Source organism: Dipteris shenzhenensis, chromosome 11 (assembly GCF_047967505.1).
Source record: "Dipteris shenzhenensis isolate YYH24624 ecotype China chromosome 11, Dip_SZ_1.0, whole genome shotgun sequence".
Lineage (NCBI taxonomy): Eukaryota > Viridiplantae > Streptophyta > Polypodiopsida > Gleicheniales > Dipteridaceae > Dipteris > Dipteris shenzhenensis.
The window spans coordinates 42,828,024-42,852,578 of NC_141606.1; the positions used below are offsets into that span (position 1 = coordinate 42,828,024).

The window sequence follows — 24,555 nt, forward strand, 5'->3', positions numbered from 1 at the left end:
TTTATGAGTATGCCACGCACGATGAAAAACCCGATGTGCGAAGATTGCAGGTTCATCTTTCGATGCGCAATAACGTCATCTTTCAAGATGATGATGATTTGCAAAATGTTGTAGGCAAGGAACAAAATCAAAAGACCACCCTCACAGAATGGTTTACTTATAATCACTTGCAATATGACGCAAGAAACTTGCTGTATGGTGACTTGCCAAACAATTTGGTTTGGAACAAAACCAGTAAGCGGTGGACTAGAAGACAAAAGGGGAATACCATCGGTTGGATGTACAATATTTCCCCCTCAGCTGGTGAGCTCTACTTCATGCGTATGCTTCTTAATGTGTGCACGGGATGCAAGTCCTTTGATGACCTACGTACTTTTGATAGCCAAGTGTACCCTACTTTCAAGGCAGCATGCATAGCATGGGGATTGTTGGAGAGTGATGATGAATGGTTTGTGTGTATGCAAGAGGCTGTGTTTTATCAAAATAGTGCACAACTGAGACACCTATTTGTCACAGTATTGGTTTTCTGTGAGCCGTCTCCTCGACTTTTGTGGGAAAAATTTTCCCTTGAGCTTTCAGATTATTTTTTTAATATATTGGAATCAAGTATGGGGAATTTAATTGGTCGTCGTGAACTAGCAATAAAGAAGGTTGTATTGCACTTGGAGCACATTCTTCAACAACATGGGTGAAGGTTGGCTGAGTTTGACGGAATGCCTGTTGTAGATAGAACATCTTTGTTAGAAGCTGGAAATGGCTTATTGCAAGAAGAAAGAATGTTTGATTGTGTGAAAGAAGCATAGACTGCCTAGCAATGGAAATGTCCTTGAATCAGTGTCAACGTGCTGCATTCGATCGGATTTTGGCAAGGGTCTATGGAGATGGTGGTGAGATCTTTTTTCTCGATGGTATAGGAGGGTCTAGAAAGACCTTTCTCTACAATTGCTTTCTCTCTCGATTGCGTGGGGAGGGGCTCATCACTTTGGCATGTGCATCTTCTGGGATTGCTGCATTGCTACTAGCCAATGGATGCACGGCACACTCACAATTCAAGATACCATTGGAGCTGGATGGTACTAGCAGTTGCAATATTAAGGTTAATAGTCAACTCGCAGATGTTTTGAAGATGGCTAGGCTGATAATATGGTATGAGGCACCCATGACTCACCGGTTTGCTTTCGAGGCACTAGACAGAACTTTGCGAGATATCATGTCCAATGAGCAACTTTTTGGTGGGAAGGTGGTATTGTTGGGGGGATTTTAGGCAAGTATTGCCAGTTCTTCCAAAGGCAGGATAAGAGGACATTGTCAATGCTACCTTTGTTGAGATATCGAGCTCCACTCACGATATGCCAAGGTGACTGTTGTGCAATTATGTCACCAACCTGTTAGCTGGAGATGCGGTTGGTACACCGCCCACGAATAATAGCTGGATGACAGCTATCCTTATCTACTCTAGTTTGTGGCTCAGTTAGTATGCCACCTTAGTTAGTTGAGTTTGGTTTGAGACCCACATATAGGGTTCTTCTATTTCTTTGTACTAGAGTTCTTTTGGCTTTCACAACTAAGAAGAGGAAAACTATTTTCAGCCTCCACCTTTGTGTGTATTCCCCCATTGTGCATGTGAGAAAGCCGCAAGTGAGACTCCATGGTATCAGAGCCTTGTTCGTGGTAAGGAGCTCAAGAAAGCAAGCCAAGTTCGTGGTGTCCTGGTAAGAGGACAAGTGTTGCTTTCCTATTTCGAGTTTGGGAGCAAATCTCTGCAGGTAGCACAGCCAGAAGTGCAAGAGTGCCCTGTTTCAGATTGAGACACCCTTCGCGGTGTGGCGAGAGCGCAGTATATGCTGCGGGAATAGGCGAAGCCCTCAGTGACTTTATTTTTCTGATTTGAGGCCGTTTCGGGGCCCGTTTTGAAGGCGGAAGTTCTTCACAGGCACTCAGAAAAAGGCCCTGTTTTTTGCTGTGCGACCACTGTGTGGCTAATCGGTGGAAAGGTGCCGCAGAAATTGCATCGTATGCCTGTGTGCAGAGATATTGGGAGTTGCAGATTCATGCTTGTTGCCTGTTGATGCAAAATCATCACTAGGAAGTGACTGTGTGGTGAAATACCACTTTCGTCAGTTTTGCAGATCTGCCCGTGTGAGGCAAAAGCTGTGTTTTTTGCAGTGACAGAATATTTTGCAGTGTTCTGTAATGGCATCTGATTCTCTTTCACAGATTGTCACTGAAAAGCTTGACAAGAACAACTTCCAGGCATGGAAGTTTAGAATGACGAATTTCTTGATGGGAAAAGGCTATTGGGAATTCATTACAGGAAATGAAGAAGAACCTGTTCTTCCTAACGTTCCCAGTCAACAGGAAATGCAGGCATTCAAAGGATGGCATGAGAGAGCCAGGAAAGTTATGTACTGGCTGTCTATCAGTATTTCGGACTCCATGATTGTGCATATTCAGGATGCAAATACGCCAAAGGAGGCATGGGATACTTTGGCAAAAATGTATAGCACAAATACGCAAGCCAGGAAAATGCAACTCAAACAGAAGTTGCACAATGTGCAGAGAGAAAATTTGAGCATAAATGACTACCACATGAAAGTGAAGAAAATTGCAAATGCATTTGCTTCCATTGGGTCACCAGTGGATGACGATGATTTGGTTTCTGTGACCTTGAATGGTCTAGGAAAGGATTATGCACAGTTCCGGACATCCATTGCCGTCCGTGAAAACTTTCCTGATTTTGAGGAGTTGATTGCTCTTCTAATTTCTGAAGAGCAGAGAAATGGGGGTGCATCTTCTTCAGCAGGAACTTCAAAAGAAACTGTCTTCTACTCAAATGCTGGCAGAGGTAGAGGCAGAGGTAGAGGAGGCCGATTTGCAGCCGTGGTAGAAATCAGAATATGCAGCAAACGCAAGAAAACTAGTCCTATGCAGGAGGACGTGGTAACTCTAGAGGCAGGGGGAGCCAAAGAGGCCGTGGTGGATGGCAGAGAAGCCAAAATGCAAACAACAATGTTGAATGCTACTATTGTGGCAAAATGGGTCATATGGCTAAAGACTGCTACAAAAAGCAGAATGACATTATGAGTGGAAAATTGCAGCAAGGCAATTATGCATCCTCTAGTAGACAAGGCGATGACAGAAATGAGCATTTGTTTATGGTGCAGCATATTGTTGAGATATCAAGCTCTATCCCCGACATATCTCCTGGATGACTATCATTTATGTCACCGTCTATGTTAGTTGTACTCGTGGTGTAGTTAGACTACCACGTATGTTTTGGTTTGGGTTCACATATGAACCACGAATTCTAGGTTTTGACATATAGGGTATTTCCCTCTTCTATTGAATTGTTGTTGTGTGCAAAAGTGAAGAAAGGCTTCACCCTCCAACCTTGTGTCCTCTCTCTTTTGTGTGTTGTGAAGAAAGCTGAACTTGAGTCTCCTATCTCTCTCCCTTATTTTTTACATGGTATCAGAGCCTTGTTCGTGGTAAGGAGCTCAAGAAAGAAAGCCAAGTTTGTGGTGTCCTGGTAAGAGGACCAGTGTTGCTTTCCTACTTCGAGTTTGGGAGCAAATCTTTGCAGGTAGCACAGCCAGAAGTGCAGGAGTGCACTGCTTCAGATTGAGAGGCCCTTCGCGGTGCGGCGAGAGCGCAGTATATGCTGCGGGAAAGGGCAAAGCCCTTGGTGACGTTATTTTTTTGATTTGAGGCCGTTTCGGGGCCCGTTTTGAGGGCGGAAGTTCTTCGCAGGCACTCAGAAAAAGGCCCTGTTTTTGCTGTGCGACCACTGCGCGCGGCCAGTCGGTGGAAAGGTGCCACAGAAACTGTGTCGTATGCCTATGTGCAGAGATATTGGGAGTTGCAGATTCATGCCTGTTCCCTGTTGATGCAAAATCGTCACTAGGAAGTGACTGTGTGGTGAAATACCACTTTCGTCAGTGTTGCAGATCTGCCCCTGTGAGGCTTTTCGCAGAAGTTTTGCTATTTGCCCTTGTGAGGCATTTGCTGTGTTTACAGGTTGCTGTTGCAATTCGTGATTTGTAAAATGTCTGAGAATCTGTCTACCATTGTCAGTGAGAAGCTTGACAAGAACAACTTCCAAGCATGGAAGTTCAGGATGACAAACTTCCTTATGGGAAAGGGAGTTTGGGATTACATCAGTGGTGAAACTGCAGAACCAGTTTTGGGTACTGCTCCCACTCCTGCTGAATTGAAGGCTTTTAAGGAATGGCATGAAAAAGCCAGAAAATGCTTGTATTGGCTATCTGTTAGCATTTCAGATTCTATGATTGTGCATATACAGGATCTAGAGACGCCTAAGGAAGCATGGGATACATTGGTGAAGCTGTATAGCACAAATACCAAAGCACGAAAGATGCAGCTAAAGCAGGAGTTGCACAATGTGCAAAGGAAAAATCTGAATATAAATGAGTATTCCTTGAAGGTGAAAGGCCTTGCAGATTCTCTTGCCTCCATTGGAGCACCTGTTGATGATGAGGACTTAGTGTCCGTGACCTTGAATGGTCTTGGGAAAGATTATGCACAATTTCGGACATCCATTGGAGTCCGTGAAACATTTCCTGATTTTCAGGAACTTATTGCTCTCTTGCTGAGTGAAGAGCAAAGGAATGGTGGTTCAGCCACCTCAACTTCTCAAGAGACTGCTTTCTACTCGAATACAGGTAGAGGCAGGGGTAGAGGAAGAGGCCGTTCTGGAGGCCGTGCAGGAAATCAGAACCAACAGCAACAACAGGAAAACCAGTCCTATGGAGGAGGACGTGGTAGTTCTAGAGGCAGGGGGAGCCAAAGAGGCCGTGGTTCATGGCAAAGGAACCAGCAAGTAAATAGCAGCACAGAATGCTATTATTGTGGAAAGCCTGGACACAAGGAGAATACATGCTATAAAAAGCAGAATGACATCAAAAGTGGAAAGTTGCAGCAAAGCAACTATGCATCATCAAGTGGGCATGGTGACGACAGAAATGAGCACCTTTTTGTGATGCAGCATATGGTTAACTCCATGTCAGGAGATGCTGCAGCTTGCAATGATGTTTGGTATGTTGATTCAGGTGCCTCTAACCACATGACCAGTCATGGTGAGTGGTTTCATGATGTCAAAAATTTGGATAAGCCAGGTTATGTTGAAACAGGTGATGATACTGCGCACCCAATTACGCAGGTTGGTAAAGTGCCATTGGCTATGCAGGATGGCAAAACAAAGTACTTGGCAGATGTACTTCATGTTCCAAAAATCACTAAGAACCTGGTTTCAGTTGGCCAGATGGTTGAGCAAGGTCTGCAGGTTAGATTTAATCCTGATGGATGCTTCGTTGAAGACCTGAAAAATAAATGCCGCTTGGTTGCGAAAGGCAACAAAAATGGAAGAATGTTCACCTTGGATGTTGATATGCCTGAGGTGAAAGCTGCTATGTTTGCGCATGGGAGAGGTGTCATTGCAGATATTGAGATATGGCACAAGCGCATTGGGCATGTGAATATACAAAGGCTGAAATCTATGCAAACGAAAAACATTGTTGCAGGTTTGCCTAAATTCAGAGTTGAGGGAATGCAAAAGGTATGTGAAGCATGCCAAATGGGTAAGCAGGCCAGACATGCATTTCCCAAAAATGCTAAGGTGAGCAAAAGACCTTTGGAAGTGATCCATTCAGATGTTTGGACAACCAAAGCTGCTTCTATTGGTGGATGCCATTATTATGTGACGTTTATTGATGACTACACTAGGAAGGTGTGGATTTATTTTATGAAGCACAAAAGTGAAGTGTTCAGCCACTTCAAGGCTTTTAAGGCCATGGTTGAAAAAGAGAAAGGTGTGCATATTAAAGTGCTAAGATCTGATGGAGGGGGAGAGTACTTTTCAGAAGAATTTTGTGAATATCTGAAAGAACAGGGAATTCAAAGGAAGTACTCATGCAGGTCTACCCCTCAGCAGAATGGGGTTGCAGAAAGGAAGAACAGGCATATTGCAGAAGTAGGACGGGCGATCCTAAATGAGAAAAACATGCCTGATTATTTTTGGGCTGAAGCAGTAGCAACTGCTGTTTATATTATGAACAGAACCCCCACTGCAGCTGTCAATGGCATGACGCCTGAAGAAATGTATACAGGCCAAAAACCAGATATTTCTCACTTGAAGGTATTTGGTTGCATAGCTTATGTTCATGTTCCTGATGAGAAGAGAACAAAGCTGGATCCAAAGGCAGAAAAATGCATCTTTATTGGATATGCTCAGCATCAGAAAGGGTATCGCTGTTATAACCCTTCCACCCGCAAAATGCAAGTGAGCAGAGATGTGGTTTTTGATGAAATGAGTAGCTGGTATGCACCAACTGTTATGGTAGGAGATGCAGATGCAGGAAATGGGAATGCTGCAATAAATGCAGAGCAGCAATCTCAAGCCTTGAGTGGACCCAGAGAGTCCTCTACTAGTGGATCTAATGCATGGACAGGGAGATTGAGATCTAGTGAATCGTCACATGGCAGCCCTGATAGTGTTGTGCAGGTATCACATAAGGGAAAAGAAAAAGTGGACCATGCTCCAGTGTTTGATGTGTCTGCTGGTAGCTCTCATGTTGATGGAGAGTCAAGCGGCTCTGAAATGAGCCTTGATGAGGAACTTGGGATTCCTTCTGTTGTTACACCTGGTGCAAGGAAAAGCAGGCATGATTTAAAGACTCCTGCAACTGATCCAGTTGTACGAAGGTCCACTCGTATTAAGTATCCAGTTGACAGGCTGAGATATGATGGGTATACAGCACATCACTATGCTTATATGGTCAAGGTTCTAGAGGAGCCAGAGCCCACATGTTTTGAGGATGCAGCAGGGCATAAAAATTGGGAAGCAGCTATGGATGAAGAGATGGCTGCCTTGGATGCAAACCACACTTGGGATTTGATGCCTTTGCCTCATGATAAGAAGGCTATTGGCTGCAAGTGGGTTTACAAAGTAAAGCACAATGCTGATGGGTCTGTTAGCAGGTATAAGGCAAGATTGGTTGCCAAAGGTTTTGCACAGACATATGGAATTGACTATGAGGAAACTTTCAGCCCAGTTGCAAGGATGGCAACCGTGAGAGCAGTAATTGCTATGGCTGCTGCAAAGGGATGGTCTTTGCATCAGATGGATGTGAAAAATGCCTTCTTGCATGGTGACTTGCAGGAAGAGGTTTATATGATGCAGCCAGAAGGTTATGAGGATAATGCACACCCCGATTTTGTATGCAGGTTGCGCAAAGCCTTGTATGGCTTAAAACAGGCGCCGAGGGCATGGTCAGACAAGATAGGGCAATATCTTGTCACTATTGGATTTCAGATTTCCAATTCAGATTTTTCACTTTATGTGAAAAGGACAAACAGAGGGATTGTGCTTATAGTCATCTATGTTGATGACTTGATTATTACAGGTGATAGTGATGCAGACATTAATGAAGTGAAGCTGCTGTTGAAGCAGAAATTTGAGATGAAGGATTTGGGAGAGCTGCGTTACTTCTTGGGCATTGAGGTTATTAGATCCCCGAGTGGGATATGGCTGTTGCAAAGGCAATACGGTTTGGACATGCTGTCCAAATATGGGATGACAGGCTGTAAGCCTATTTCTGTTCCATTGGAGCAGAATGTGAAGCTCAATGCAGAAACAGGTGAGCTTCTTGAAGATATTACTATGTACAGGCGCATAGTAGGTAGCTTGATTTACATGACTATAACCAGACCAGATTTGAGCTATGCTGTGGGGCTGGTGAGTCAGTTTATGCAGGCACCGAGGAAGCCACATTTGGATGCGGCTAGGCGCATACTGCGGTATGTGAAGTCCACATTGCATTATGGACTGTTTTATGAAGCTGGCTGTGCATTACAGGTACATGGATATACAGATGCTGACTGGGCTGGTAGTGTCTCAGACAGGAGATCTACTAGTGGTTTTATGTTTTCCCTTGGGAGTGGTGCCATCAGTTGGAGCAGCAAGAAGCAGCCAACAGTTGCCTTGTCGAGCACAGAGGCTGAGTACAGGGGTGCAGCAATGGCTGCATGTGAGGTAGCTTGGTTACGGAAGCTACTTGCAGATATGGGACAGTCAGTTCATGCAGCAGTTGTCATTCATTGTGACAACATTAGCAGCATCATGCTTGCTAATAACCCAGTTTATCATGCTAGAACGAAGCACATTGAGGTGCATTATCACTTTGTGAGAGAGAAGGTTCTAGCTGGTGAGATTGATCTTGTCTATGTCAGCACTGAGGAGCAGGTGGCTGATATCTTTACGAAGGCATTGGGTACCGAGAAGCTTCGCAGATTTAGGAGCTTGCTTGGTGTACGTGAGATGGATTTGAGCTTGAGGGGGAGTGTTGAGATATCAAGCTCTATCCCCGACATATCTCCTGGATGACTATCATTTATGTCACCGTCTATGTTAGTTGTACTCGTGGTGTAGTTAGACTACCACGTATGTTTTGGTTTGGGTTCACATATGAACCACGAATTCTAGGTTTTGACATATAGGGTATTTCCCTCTTCTATTGAATTGTTGTTGTGTGCAAAAGTGAAGAAAGGCTTCACCCTCCAACCTTGTGTCCTCTCTCTTTTGTGTGTTGTGAAGAAAGCTGAACTTGAGTCTCCTATCTCTCTCCCTTATTTTTTACACATATGACAAATTCTGTAACAAGTGCAGAAGAAAGCAACGATGTGTGGTATGTTGACTCGGGTGCATCAAACCACATGACAGGTCACGCTGAATGGATGCAGGATGCAAGAAAAATGGAAAAACCAGGATTTGTGGAGACTGGTGATGATACTGCACATCCTATTGTGCAGATTGGCAAAATTCCTTTGTCTATGCAGGATGGGAAAAAGAAATACTTGTCTGATGTATTTCATGTCCCGAACATCACCAAGAACCTGGTTTCTGTTGGTCAGATGGTTGAGCAGGGCTTGCAGGTCAGATTTAATCCTCATGGATGCTTTGTTGAGGATATGAAAAATAATGGTCGCTTGATAGCAAAAGGAAAGAAGAAGGGCAGGATGTTTACATTGGATGTAGACATGCCCGAATAGAGTGCAGCAATGTTTGCACATGGGACCGGTGTAGTTGCAGATATTGATATCTGGCACAAACGCATTGGTCATGTTAATATACAGCGACTAAAATTAATGCAAGCCCAAAATATTGTTGCAGGATTGCCAAAATTCAAGGTTGCAGAAATGCACAAGATTTGTGAAGCCTATCAATTTGGGAAACAGGCAAGGAAACCTTTTCCTAGGCATGTTCAAGAGAGTAAAAAGCCATTGGAATTAATCCACTCTGATGTGTGGACTACAAAAGTTGCATCTATTGGAGGCTGTCACTATTTTGTCACATTTATTGATGACTTCAGCAGAAAACTGTGGGTGTATTTTATGAAAAAGAAAAGTGAAGTGTTTGGGCATTTCAAAGCTTTCAAAGCTATGGTTGAAAAAGAAACAGGCCTACAAATAAAATGCCTAAGGTCAGATGGAGGGGGAGAGTACCTCTCAAATGAGTTTGCAAGGTTCTTGCAGGAGCATGGTATAAAGCAGCAATATTCATGCAGTCATACCCCATAGCAAAATGGAATTGCAGAAAGAAAAAATAGGCATATTGGAGAGGTGTCTCGGGCTATGCTAAATGAAAAAGATCTACCAGATTATTATTGGGCTGAAGCAGTTGCTACAGCAGTCTATATAATGAACAGGACTCCCACTGTAGCAATACATGGCATGACGCCAGAGGAGATGTATACTGGTAGGAAACCAGATATTTCTCATTTGAAGATTTTTGGTTGCATTGCTTATGTTCATGTGCCAGATGAGTTGAGGTCCAAGTTGGATCCAAAAGCTGAGAAGTGCATCTTTATTGGCTATTCTTTGCAGCAGAAAGGGTATAGATGCTATAACCCTTCTACATGTAAGTTCACAGTGAGTAGAGATGTTGTTTTTGATGAGATGAGCAGCTGGTATAAACCAGTAAATGTGATGATTGATGTAGATGCACAAAATGGTAATGCTGCACAGAATGCACAGCAGCAATCACAAAATATCAGTGGACCTGGAGTGTCCTCTACCAGTGGTTCACATACTTCGCCATGGACAGGCAGATTGAGATCAGGAGAATCTCCTCAAAGCAATGCAGATAGTGGTACGCAAGTATCACGAAAAGGAAAAGAGAAGGTAGATCAGCCCATGTTTGATGTGAATGCAGGTCACTCTTATGTGGATGGTGAATCCAGTGGCTCAGAACAGATCAATGATGATGAGTTGGGTATTCCTTCTGTTTTTACGCCTGGAGTAAGGAAGACCAGGGATGTTTTGAGAGCACCTGGAAGTGAACCTATTTTGCGCAGGTCTACCAAGGTTAGGTATCCTGTGGATACGCTGAAATATGATGGATTTATAGCCATTCACTATGCCTATATGGTCAAAGTGATACAGGAACCAGAACCCACTTCTTTTGAGCAAGCCATGGGAAATGAAAAATGGGAGAAAGCCATGGATGAAGAAATGGATGCCTTGGATGCTAATGCTACATGGGAATTGGTGCCTTTGCCTAAAGGCAAGAATGCAATTGGTTGTAAGTGGGTTTATAAGATCAAGCACAATGCAGATGGTTCTGTGAATAGATACAAGGCAAGATTAGTTGTCAAGGGGTATGCACAGACATATGGCATTGATTATGAAGAAACTTTCAGCCCGGTTGCAAGGATGGCAACCGTAAGAGCAGCCATTGCTATGGCTGCATCAAAGGGATGGTCTTTACATTAGATGGATGTAAAGAATGCCTTCTTGCATGGTGATTTGCAAGAAGAGGTCTTTATGGAGCAGCCAGCAGGTTATGTTCATGCTACTCATCTTGAGTTTGTTTGCAGGTTGAAGAAAGCCTTGTATGGCTTGAAACAAGCACCTAGAGCATGGTCTGACAAGATAGGACAATATCTTGTCACTATTGGCTTTCAGATTTCCAAGGCAGATTTCTCACTCTATGTGAGAAAAACAGAGAAAGGGATTATGCTGCTGGTCATTTATGTTGATGATTTGATCATCACAGGTGATAGTGATGAAGATATCCTTCATGTGAAAATGCTATTGAGGCAGAAGTTTGAGATGAAGGATTTGGGAGAGCTGCGTTATTTCTTGGGCATTGAGGTGATTAGATCACCAAGTGGGATACAGCTCTTGCAGAGGCAGTATGGATTGGACATGCTGTCCAAATATGGGATGACAGGCTGTAAGCCTATTTCAGTTCCTTTGGAGCAGAATGTGAAGCTGAGCACAGATGCAGGTGAGCTTCTGGAAGACCCTACTATGTACAGACGCATAGTAGGAAGTTTGATTTACATGACTATTACCAGGCCAGATTTGAGCTATGCTGTTGGGTTGGTAAGTCAGTTTATGCAGGCTCCAAGGAAACCGCATTTGGATGCGGCTAGACGCATACTCAGGTATGTGAAGTCCACATTGCAGTATGGACTATTTTATGAGGCTGGGGTTCAGATACAGTTGCATGGATACACTGATGCTGATTGGGCTGGTAGCATTTCTGATAGACGATCTACCAGTGGATATGTGTTCTCTTTTGGGAGTGCTGCAGTCACTTGGAGCAGCAAGAAACAGCCTACAGTTGCCTTGTCGAGCACAGAGGCTGAGTACAGAGGTGCAGCAATGGCTGCATGTGAGGTAGCTTGGTTGCATAAGCTACTCTATGATATGCATCAGTCTACAGATGGGCCGGTTGTCATTTATTGTGACAACATGAGCAGTATACACTTGGCAAAGAACCCAGTCTTTCATGCCAGAACAAAGCACATTGAGGTGCATTATCACTATGTGCGGGAGAAGGTTTTACTAGGTCTCATTGATCTAGTTTATGTCAGCACAGAGGATCAGGTAGCTGACATCTTCACGAAAGCATTGGGCGCAGAGAAGCTGCGCAAGTTCAGAGACCTGCTTGGTGTGCAGGAATTGGGATTGAGCTCGAGGGGGAGTGTTGAGATATCGAGCTCCACTCACGATATGCCAGGGTGACTGTTGTGCAATTATGTCACCAACCTGTTAGCTGGAGATGCGGTTGGTACACTGCCCACGAATAATAGCTGGATGATAGCTATCCTTATCTACTCTAGTTTGTGGCTCAGTTAGTATGCCACCTTAGTTAGTTGAGTTTGGTTTGAGACCCACATATAGGGTTCTTCTATTTCTTTGTACTAGAGTTCTTTTGGCTTTCACAACTAAGAAGAGGAAAACTGTTTTCAGCCTCCACCTTTGTGTGTATTCCCCCATTGTGCATGTGAGAAAGCCGCAAGTGAGACTCCTTCCCTCTCTCCCACAATCTTCACAACCTTATGCCACTCAAGGATTTGGGGTCGCACTACAGCATTGAAGTTGACGCAGAATATGCGGGTCCTTCAGAATGGTGATAATTGTGCTGAGCAAGAGTTCATGCAATGGGTTCTGGACATTGGCAATGTGATAAATAGATGTACAAAAGAAGATACTGTTGTGATTCCATCGCATATGCTTTTAGATGGGTGTATCGAGGGCTTGTAACTGTTTTGGACTATGCACCATACTTTCGAGAGCATGCTATTCTTGCACCTCGAAACATCAAGGTTGATGCAATTAATGCTACGGCATTGAAGGCAATGCCCGGTGAGGAAAGGGAGTACCTAAGTGCAAACTCAGCGGACAACTTAGGGGGAGATTCCTTTTTGTTTGTAGTTGAGTATTTGAACAGTCTTGATCTTGGTGGTGGATATCCCCCGCATCGGTTGGTTTTGAAAAGGAATGCTCCTATAATTTTGTTGCATAATTTGAATCCTCGCCAGGGTTTGTGCAATGGGACACGGTTGATATGCAAAGAGTTTCACACAAAAGTGTTGAAAGCTGAAATCATTACTGGTAACAATGCTGGTGATAGAACATTTATTCCAAGGATAACATTCATTCCGACCAACCTTAAACTTCCATTCGACATGAGGAGACGGCAATTTCCTATCTGATTGGGATTTGGCATGACAATCAATAAGTCACAGGGCCAAACATTGTTAGTTTTGGGGCTGTACTTGGCGACACCGGTATTCAGTCATGGCCAATTATATGTGACATTTTCACGTATCCGAGCATCAAACGCTGTTAAGGTTTTCATTTCGCAGAGTGCGTCTGATGCCAGGGGCGAGGAGATGGATAATACTTCTACCACAAATGTTGTGTACAAGGAAGTTTTGCAATTGGCAACAGCAAGAACCTAGGAGTATGACATTGCTCTTTCAAGCCCTCCTCAGACTTTCTTGGGTGGAAAATCTTCATTTCGGTAATCTTTGTATAGATTTTTTTAAGTTCTTTCAATATTCCAACTATCATAGGTCTTTGGGAATGTTGGCTATTTATACAAAGATGAAGTGAGACGTAATATTTCATGACTTTGTCCTTGATAATGTTTGGATTTCATTTTTCATTTGAGTTATGGGTTTGCAATACACTATAGGCTATTTTCTCTTCAAAGCCTATTGTTTTTTTCCTATATATGTAGATCGACACGTGCATTCTTTTTTTGCAATGTGATAGGATGTCTAGGCAGTTCACGTTTGTAACCGAAACAAGAGCACAGGTGCAAGGTACATAGTTGCTTGACAACCATGTTTTATGTTGACATGTTTAATAGTATAGTCACTCACTTTTAGAAAATTGTAGATCATGCGGGCTGGGGATCTCTGGAGAGCGCGCAACTGTTGTTGGATTTGCTTGAGCTGGAGAGATACCTTGGGTAAGAACTGTGTACATTGTTTGTTGCTTTATTTTTGTTACAACAAAAATTTTTTGGATTATATTTGAGTGGGAAAACATGCTATTGTTTGTCTTTTAGTACTGTTCCTGATTCAAGGTTTCTAATGAATCTCCACGTCCACAATCCTTTGGATGGACGAGTCCATTTGGGATATTACACTGTCCTGGCTTGCCGGCTTCATAGGGATGATGGACCACAGACCATCACTGTTCGCTGGCTGGGATACTATGAATGTGTGCGGACACAAGTTTTCTATCGAGGGCAAAATGGGGACTACACGTACACCATTGTCAGCGTTTTTGACAGCCCTTTGCGTCTGAGTAAGTACTCTAAAGAATGAGTTGGGTTTTACCAACATACATGTATAAAAGTTTTATGGCTCAATAATTATAGTTCCTAAATTATCTTTCTATGTGATGCTGGTCCAGATACGATTGTTGGTACTCCGTTGTATGTTCATAGCCACGGTGGATGCGGCGGATGTGGTGGATGTAGAGTGAATGGCCATCGCAGGCTTTCCCCTGCAGTACATGGCCGCAAACTTTTCCCTTAGGGATGTTTGTGTGTCTATTGTAGATTTTGTATGTTCAGTTATGACTTTATTTTGCGGCTGTGTATTTGGATATATCAATCAGTTCTTTGATGTAGCTATTGCATATTCAGACATGTGACTGCACTTTTGGATGTGATATTTTTGAAGTACTCTGTCATAGAGATTTTTTTTTTGGGACGTGGCGGATGTGGAGTACATAGCCAGCAGAGGCTTTTCTCTATAGTACATGGCCGCAAACTTTTCCCTTTAGGGATGTTTGTGTGTCTATTGTAGATTTTGTATGTTCAGTTATGACTTTGTTTGCAGATGTGTATTTGGAAAGAGTTTCACACGAAAGTGTTAGAAGCTGAAATCATTATTGGTACCAATGCTGGTGATAGAACATTTATTCAAAGGATAACATTCATTCCGACCAACCTTAAACTTCCATTCGACATGAGGAGATGGCAATTTCCTATTTGATTGGCATTTGGCATGACAATCAATAAGTCACAGGGCCAAACATTGTCTGTTTTGGGGGCTGTACTTGGCGACACCGGTATTTAGTCATGGCCATCAATGCGTGGCATTTTCACATATCCGAGCATCAAATGCTGGGAATCTCTGGAGAGCGCACAATTGTTGTTGGATTTGCTTGAGCTGGAGAGCTACCTTGGGTAAGAACCGTGTACATTGTTTGTTGCTTTATTTTTGTTAAAACAAAAGTTTTTATTTGAGTGGGATAACATGCTATTGTTTGTCTTTTAGCACTATTCCTGATTCAAGGTTTCTAATGAATCTCCACATCCACAATCATTTGGATGGACGAGTCCATTTGGGATATTATGCTGTCCTAGATTGTCGGCTCAATAATTATAGTTCCCAAATTATCTTTCTGTGTGATGTTGGCCCAGATACGATTGTTGGTACCCCGTTGTATTTTCATAGCCACGGTGGATGTGGCGAACGTCGCAGGCTTTTCCCTGCAGTACATGGCCGTAGACTTTTCCCTTAGGGATGTTTGTGTGTCTATTGTAGATTTTGTATGTTCAATTATGACTTTATTTGCGGCTATGTATTTGGATATATCAATCAATTCTTTGATGTAGCTATTGCATGTTTAGACATGTGACTGCACTTTTGGATGTGATATTTTTGAAGTACTTTGTCATAGAGAAATTTTTTTTGGACATGGCAGATGTGGAGTACATGGTCGGCGCAGGCTTTTTCCCTATAGTACATGGCCACAGACTTTTCCCTTTAGGGATGTTTGTGTGTCTATTGTAGATTTTGTATGTTCAATTATGACTTTGTTTGCGGATGTGTATTTGGAAAGAGTTTCACACGAAAGTGTTAGAAGCTGAAATCATTACTGGTACCAATGCTGGTGATAGAACATTTATTCGAAGGATAACATTCATTCCGGCCAACCTTAAACTTCCATTCGACATGAGGAGATGGCAATTTCCTATCCGATTGGCATTTGGCATGACAATCAATAAGCCATAGGGCCAAACATTGTTTGTTTTGGGGCTATACTTGGTGACACCAGTATTCAATCATGGCCAACTATACATGGCATTTTCACATATTTGAGCATCAAACGCTGTTAAGGTTTTCATTTTGCAGAGTGCGTCTGATGCCAGGGGCGAGGAGATGGATAATACTTCTACCACAAATGTTGTGTACAAGGAAGTTTTGCAATTAGCAACAACAAGAGCCTAGGAGTATGACATTGCTCTTTCAAGCCCTCTTGAGACTTTCTTGGGTGGCAAATCTTCATTTCGGTAATCTTTGTATAGATTTTTTTAAACTTCTTTCAATATTCCAATTGTCATAGGTCTTTGGGAATGTTGGCTATTTACAGAAATATGAATTGAGATGAATATTTCATGACTTTGTCCTTGATAATGTTTGGATTTCATTTTTCATTTGAGTCATGGGTTTGCAATATACTACAGCCTATTTTCTCTTCAAGCCTATTGTTTTTTTCTAGTATATGTAGATTGACACGTGCGTTCTTTTTTTGCAATGCGATAGGATGTCTAGCCAGTTCACGTTTGTCATCCAAACAGGAGCGCAGGTGCAAGGTACATAGTTGCTTGACAACCATGTTTTATGTTGACATGTTTAATAGTATAGTCACTCACTTTTAGAAAATTGCAGATCCTGTGGGCTGGGGATCTCTGGAGAGCGTGCAACTGTTGTTGGATTTGCTTGAGTTGGAGAGCTACCTTGGGTAAGAATCGTGTACATTGCTTGTTGCTCTATTTTTTTGTTAAAATAAAAGCTTTTTTTTCGATTATATGTGAGTGGGAAAACATGCTATTGTTTGTCTTTTAGGACTGTTCCTGATTCAAGGTTTCTAATGAATCTCCACATCCACAATCCTTTGGATGGACGAGTCCATTTGGGATATTACGCTGTCCTGGCTTGCTGGCTTCATAGGGATGATGGACCACAGACCATCACTGTTCGCTGGCTGGGATACTATGAATGTGTGGGGACACGAATTTTCTATCGAGGGCAAAATGGGGACTACACGTACACCTATGTGAGCATTGTTGACAGCCCTTTGCGTCTGAGTAAGTACTCTAAAGAATGAGTTGGGTTTTACCAACATTCATGTATAAAAGTTTTATGGCTCAATAATTATAGTTCCTAAATTATCTTTCTATGTGATGCTGGTTCAGATACGATTGCTGGTACTCCGTTGTAGCCATGGTGGACACAGTGGACACGGTGGACGTGGAGTGAATGGCCGTCGCAAGCTTTTTCGTGCAGTACATGGCCGCAGACTTTTCCCTTAGGGATGTTTGTGTGTCTATTGTAGATTTTGTATGTTCAGTTATGACTTTATTTGTAGCTGTGTATTTGGATATATCAATCAGTTCTTTGATGTAGCTATTGCATGTTTAGACATGTGACTGCACTTTTGGATGTGATATTTTGAAGTACTTTGTCATACAGAATTTTTTTTTGGACATTGCGGATGTGGAGTACATGGCTGACGCAAGCTTTTCCCTATAGTACATGGCCGCAGACTTTTCCCTTTAGGGATGTTTGTGTGTCTATTGTAGATTTTGTATGTTCAGTTATGACTTTGTATGCGGATGTGTATTTGGACATATCAATGAGTTCTCTGGCTTCACTTTCGGATGTAATATTTTGAAGTACTATGTCATAGACATTTTTTTATGTTAGAATATGTTGCTTGTCTTAGACATTTTAGCATCTTGAGACCCGACAAAGCGGGTCGCTAGCCCATCGTAGACAGGTCAGGTTACTCGTACTATATATTAAGGAGGGTGGGAGGCCAATAGATTGCCATGTGTCATGTGAGGGAGGCAAGAGGTTGCCACTTGCCGTGTGAAGGGGGATCTTACTTCTTATCTTACTATATATTAAGGAAGGTTATATTAAGGAGGGTGGGAGGCCAGTAGATTGCCACATGTCATGTGAGGGAGGCAAGAGGTTGCCACTTGTCGGTGAAGGGGGATCTTACTTCTTATCTTATCTTATCTTATCCTACTATATATCTTATCTTATCTTATCTTATCTTATCTTACTCTTATACTATATATTAAGGAGGGTGGGAGGCCAGTAGATTGCCACGTGTCATGTGAGGGAGGCAAGAGGTTGCCACTTGTCGTGTGAAGGGGGAGAGCTAGGTTGCATCTGGGGCTGAAACCCGAGTGCTGCTCCACCTTGGCATAAATGCATCCTGTTGTGGTAGCAATTATGCTCCTACATTTCAAATTTGAATCCTCCTCTCTGCTGAAGGAGCTCACCCGTCAACTCCTACAATTCCCTAAAGTTTGCCGGTCATCTCCTCTGCCCATCAGCTCATTTGATTTGAATCCTCCACTCCCCTTTAGCTCAGCTCAGGCATCCTCCTCCCATGATAGCCATCCCAAACATGCAGTGAGTCATCTCTCTCTCTCTCTCTCTCTCTCTCTCTAGGCTTCGAGTCTACCATGCCCACGATAAATCACCTACAGCCTCTTCGACAAAATTCAGTGCCTTTAGATTTTGACTCATTGTAGCAACAATAAAGAACAAGAAAAGTCCTCCAAGCCATGAACACTCTTGCGTGGATGACCATCTTCATGCTACTTGCTAGGAATGGATACGGAGGATGACTGATCAAGGCGGTGAACCTGAGGCTATTTTAGTTCTTGGAGACAGCCGGAGGGTTCATCTTGCTAGAGGTGACATCCTCCTCATGTGAAAACCCGAATCAAGAGTAGTGCAGGTTCCTTCACTTTGCTTTGGCCTATCGTAGGCATGGAATTGAAGCTCTCTTAGTTTTGTGTTATTGTGGAGGTTTTTCCCTCTACGGTGGTCATCACAAAGACCTGCATCCTGCCAAGATGCAGATTTGAATTCCAAGGAAGGTAGCTTCTTCTCGCAGTCCTTTCATGCATGTGTTTCCCGATGAGAGCAAACAGAGATTCCATCCTTCTCGATATTAGCAAGAGTCTTTTGCACATACTCGACCATTCCTAGGGGAACTACATGATTACCCATAATATGCAGGAAGTTATGTGCTTATTTCGTTTAGTTGCCTCTTGTTCAATGCCCCGAAAATGTTAATTTGCCCTGAAAATGTTAGTTTACGGTGGAGCTCGGCTTAAAACATTCAAAACCCACGCGGTAGCTTGGATGCTAGCAAACCTATGGCCATTAGTGCAGCTCTTTTCAGCCTGCTAGTAGAGACTTTACGAAGGCGTCCGGATGACTGTCTGGAGTTTACGATGAGGTATGTTTTATTCTTCTGCAAAAGTTTTTTGCCATTAGTGGGCTCTTGGCTCAAAATTCAGCTTGCTGACTACTATGCATAGGCTTGAGTTGGCGTTAGGGAAGCTTGATTTGAGTGCTGTTAACAAAATGGAGCTGACTTTTATTTTGAGCCTACTCTTGACGATCCTACTCCTATCACCCTGTCCTCCCTTGATCCTTTCCCTTCCACCTTTCCCATCTTCCTCTCACCTACCCTTCTATGATCAACTAACTTTCATCATCCCAAACTTGGACACAATAGCTTTTCACTTTGCAGATGAGGAAAGTCAAAGTATTGAGATTTGGGAAAGGAGGGAGAAGCATTGAATCAGGAAATTCAAGGAAGAGCACAAAGGGAAAATGTGAAGTCTTAGATCAATGATAGATAGTGGCTTTGTTGGCTAGATCGTCCACTTGGGGCAATCATTGGCTCAGATTGATGTTGTAAACTTGGGCAACAGCTTAAACAGAATCGTGTATACCGGAAGGTGATTGATCAAGCACACAAACTATGTAAGTAACGAAATTCATACCTTTCCATGTTCTTGAACGTTAAATTCATAGCAGTTCAAACTAGTGTAATAAAAAGCTTGGACAGACAACCATCTGCCATGGGAATTTACTTTTTTATACAAAAGCCGTTACTTCTGTCGATCCTTAGGTGTTTTGCTCCTTCGATGATGCAAAATTTCCTCCCAACCTCTACTTGATCTATGAAAGATGCATTTGTATTTGTTATGATGATCTTGCAAATTTCAAGTACTTGCAGGTCTCTAAGGAAGAAACTAGGCAGGATGCTTGCAAGGAGACTCTTTTGCTTCCCACCAATGATCGTGTCAACAATAGCTTGCTAAAGATGACGAGAGTAAGCAGCATTGAGGCAGATAACATGGACATTGAAAGGCTTGAGAGTGACGTGGTAAGATTTAGTCATAGAGTTGTGCTTCAACACTACACAAAGTTGAGAGCTAAGGTGGTGAGCTTAGGAGACGAAACACTTCAGTGGCACATAGAGGTGAGCGGACAGTAAGCATTTGCGAGGTGGCTACAAACCACAAAGTGCTTGACATGATTTTTTTATGGGATGGTATGTTGTGGAATAAGATGAGGGATGATGTGTGATGAGAATGGCTAGGACTGCAGTGGTGGATACATACAGTAAATGCGGTGCATTGTAGAAGCACAAGCTATCATCAAGCTTTTTATTTGGGATGTAGTCTCTTGGAGGGTGGTAAGTGTGCTCAATGAGGACCACTTAAATGTTTCATATCTAAGGCCTCTCTCAAGAGTCAATCACCTTCCATTGCATGTTGAGTATATGCATTCAATGCCACTTAGATTCTCTTTTCAATTGTGTAGGGAAGCCGTTTCCTATGCAAGGCCAACAATGGCTGAATTGTTGTCACATGGGGTTCTAGGAGGACTAGAAGATGGGAGATTTAGAGAGAGTAGTGGGAGGGAGTTTGCAAATGCAAAACATGAGTTGGAGGAGAGGTGGCAATAAAGTACAAGCTACAAAGGGGAGATAAGAAGGTGATAGGGAATAGTAGAAGTCATATTTCAAACAAATAGAAGGAGTAATAGTACCGAATCATAGACATGCTACTGTAAATTCTATTGGAATTCTTTAACTACAAAGCTTTCTGTTTCACCAAAAGGAATAAGGCAACTCTTAGACTGTTTGGATGGGGCGGCTGTGATGGGGGGGCAAATACCTTGGAATTGAAGCGATAAGGAGCAGAGCGGGGAGGCAAGACAAGAGGAAAGCAGATGGGAAGGGAAGGAGAAGGGTGTCTAGGTTGTCGATTGTGGTGAGGAAGAGCAAACTTGCTAAGGCAAAGATGGCAAATTTGATGCCAAGACGATAAATCTCACATTATTCATTGTTTGCTTTTTCTTTGGGCCAAGCTTTTCCCTCTACAATCCCTAAGGTTTGATCATGGGCTTGATTCTGCAAAGGTCTAAGGACACCTTGCTTCCCTTTGACCAGACATGGGCTTTCCTATTGGGTTTTCCCATCAAATATTTAGGAAGACCAATTGGAAAGTGGCTTTTACAATCCTTGAAGAGGATGGTTTACCAACTCTGAGCTTCAATTTTGGCTTGAGCACTCATTGAAACGATGGGTTGTTCTTTTTTCTTTCAAATTTCTTTACCTAAAGTGGTTTGTAATGGATGAAGTTGGCTTCCCATTTGGTCCCTGTGTGTTGATATGGTTTCTCCTCCAAATTCATTAGCTTGGGGGGTGTTGAAAAGGTCAACTCCCCATCTGTAAGCCCCCATATGTGGAGGGCATGGGGGAGGTGGACTCAGGGTTAGGCTGCCACATGGGCAGCTTATTGGCTACCATGTGGGTAGCATACTCAGAGGGAAACAAAGAAGAAGGGGCTGCCACATGGGTAGCATCGATTCTGTACAGAGTAGACATGTGACAAGGTGGAACAGTTTGCAGTAGTTTTGGGCAAAGATCTGGAGCCTACAACATGTCGCCTAGAGCATGGAGGCCTGTGAAAGACTGCATGGACAACTTGGAGAGTCAGGTTGAGATTGGATGGCTTAGAAGAGCTGGTACACCCTAGGAAGAGAGTTAGTTTTGTGGTTCATTCTTATTGTGAGAGAGAGAGAGTTAGTTTTGTGAGGAAGAGAGCTGAGAATGTGTGAGAGAAAAAGATAGGGCTCCATCAAACTCGGACTGCAGCTCTATCAAGGCTTCTAGCTCTAAGATTGCTTCTAGAACAAGCCTACAACGACCTTCTTCAAAGCTTTCAGACAACGAACTCTGTAGACGAGCCGCTCCATCAACGGCTTCAGTCTCCTTCACAAGCACTTCTACATCAAACGAAGGCCAAATCTCCATATAGCCTTAAGGCTCCTACCATAGGTGCACGGTGGCTCTAAGATCTCTATGCCTCACCAGACCTCACGGGCCTTTTATCAACAGCACCTGCAATAGCCAAGGCCTCGACTTGCTTCTACTCCAGTGCTTCCTCTCCAACAAGAGTGCTTACTCTCCTTCGAATGCTGCTTCACGGTATGATCTAGTCAACATGGCTCATCTTCTAAGGCACCTACGTGACTGCAGTGCTCACTCAGTCACCTCCTTCAATGACCCTCCTGGACTACTGGCTCTCTACCAGTCTACAACCCGACGGGCTCTACAAAGCTTCCTACAACCAAGCTTGGATGATAGGATTCCCCGCGGATCCTTCAATGGCAAGCCTCCTTTGCACTCGAGCGCCACCCATGACCTGCAGCACTGACAGACTCCCGATGGCCATCGACTTGCACCAACAAGCTCCTTGCATAGCCACGGCCACACAAAGCTCCAAGTAGGTGCACATCGAGCAACTCAGGCTCCAACGCCCTCCAACGACCGTTTCCAATACTACTCACATCAGTAAAGGCTCCCGCGCTTAGGGATCTCCAAGCCAGCAGCTCACGTGCCAAGCATCTCCAAGTCCTCTGCCAACGACAGCCTCTACACGATGGAATTCTCAGAGACAAAGCGATGAAATCTCCGAAAGATTCCGATTCTCCTTAGAGCGACATGTGGCAAGAACCTTATCCTCGGCTGACCTCACACCCTTGGGCTTGGTCATGAAGATGCCACATCATCATCTTATCTGGTTAAGTTAACTCGAGTACCGTAACCCTGGTTAGAGAGTGGATAAGGTTGGTTAACTTAACCATAGGTCAAGTTTACCATGGGTCAATGAACCATGGTTAACCATGGTTAAGCTACCTTAACTCAATCCTTATCTACCACCTCAGCAGTTCCACCTCAGCCAGTGCCACATCAGCAGTGCCACCATAGCTGTCCAATCAGCACTGACCTTTGTAGGCACACACAGTGCTTCACAGTCATTGCATGTGACCACTTCTGCCAGCTCAGCACAGGCTTCACTGGCACATCTCTTGCTCGGCACATTACCACATCATCACTGCATGTGACTCATAGTGACACATCATCATTGAGCACATTTGCACTCCTTTTGCCCCTCCACCTAGATCAAGTCATATCTCTTGATTCTGGAAGAATTTGAGGGTGCTCCAAAAAAGAAAGTTGCTCGTTTTTTCGTGCTCTACGCACTTGTTACATCATGCACACATTTTGGCGCAAGTTACACTCACATTTGAGCCTCGACGACAAAACCACTTCCTTCATGCACATTTGCCTCTACATCGACGCATCTAACCCAACACTTAAAAAGAAAAAAAGAAAAGGAATTATTTGTTGTTCTTTCACCGATCGATGATTGGTTTAGATCTAGATCAGAGTATACCAGATTGCCATAGAGGGGACGCTTTGAATTTCCCCAAGTTGCCAATCTAAGCCGTGCCCGAAATTCTCGACTAGTACCTACTCGGACAGTCCATACGCTCACATACAGTTTCACATCATTACATTACCTAAAACCTTATGTTCATCAGTTCAGTGAGCAGACTTCAGAGTTCATAGGCATTGCAAATTGTTTCAGTGGGCAGATAGCATTTGATTTCACACACACATGCCACCATTGTAAAGCCTATTCGGCTATCTCACGGCATCGTGCACATCATTTCAGCCTTGTGAAGCCTCTTGGCTATTCCCGGCATCATTGACACAAGCCTTGTAATACAGATCAGATTTTATATATTGCAATTCTATCTTCATCGATGGTATAGAGATTTCACTTGGCATAGTCAGTGTATTTGCAGTTGATTCATACAGAGATTTTCATGACACTTTTGAGTACATTTCCTGCACCATGTCGACTAGCAACCTCAATCTGGAGGCACCTGCTATGTTAGACAACTCCAATTACGATACATGGAAATACCGAATGGAGACCATTCTTGTGCTTCAGGACAAATGGGAGTATGTCGATGGGTCTACACTTAGACCATTGGATGATCCAGCTACCAGTAGCTCTACTCCATCTGTTGTCATAGCACCAGCAACGGGATCTACTTCAGGATCTACATCTACACAAATAGTTTTCGCACCAGTAGCAGATCCTACCATTGCCCGATCAGGCAGAATGGGATAAGAAAGACCAGTATGCCTATCACCTAATCAAGCAAAATGTGCAAGATGTCATGCTAGGACAGCTCAACACAGTCAAGACATCAAAAGAAGCATGGGATATGTTTGCATCTCTCTACGAGTCCAAGAACACATCCAAGATTCTCACCCTCAGAAACCAGATCAACCAGAGTTTCCGCAACAGTAGTGAAACCGGTCATGCTTATGTACTCTGCATAAAAGACTACAACAATCAACTTGCAATAGCAGGAGGGACTATGAATCCTGCAGAAATGGTTCAAGTCATTCTAAATGGACTAGGAGAGGGATACGAGAATCTAGTCTAGAGTATTGCCATCCAATGGCAAATTCTGACACTGGAAGAACTTCAATCAGTTCTACTTGGTGAAGAACTCAGGACTCAAGCCA

The 24,555-nt window shown here is 43.3% G+C and overlaps 1 long non-coding RNA gene across 1 annotated transcript in view; it reads left to right on the plus strand.

Moving 5' to 3' along the window:
• The window catches only part of LOC147897032 (uncharacterized), a 35,492-nt gene extending 21,730 nt beyond the window's left edge, over positions 1–13,762 (plus strand). The window contains exons 2-3 of the long non-coding RNA XR_015541757.1: positions 13,588–13,637; positions 13,714–13,762. This is a non-coding gene — a long non-coding RNA (uncharacterized LOC147897032). The remainder of the gene's footprint in view (positions 1–13,587; positions 13,638–13,713) is intronic.
• The last annotated feature ends 10,793 nt before the right edge of the window (positions 13,763–24,555 follow it).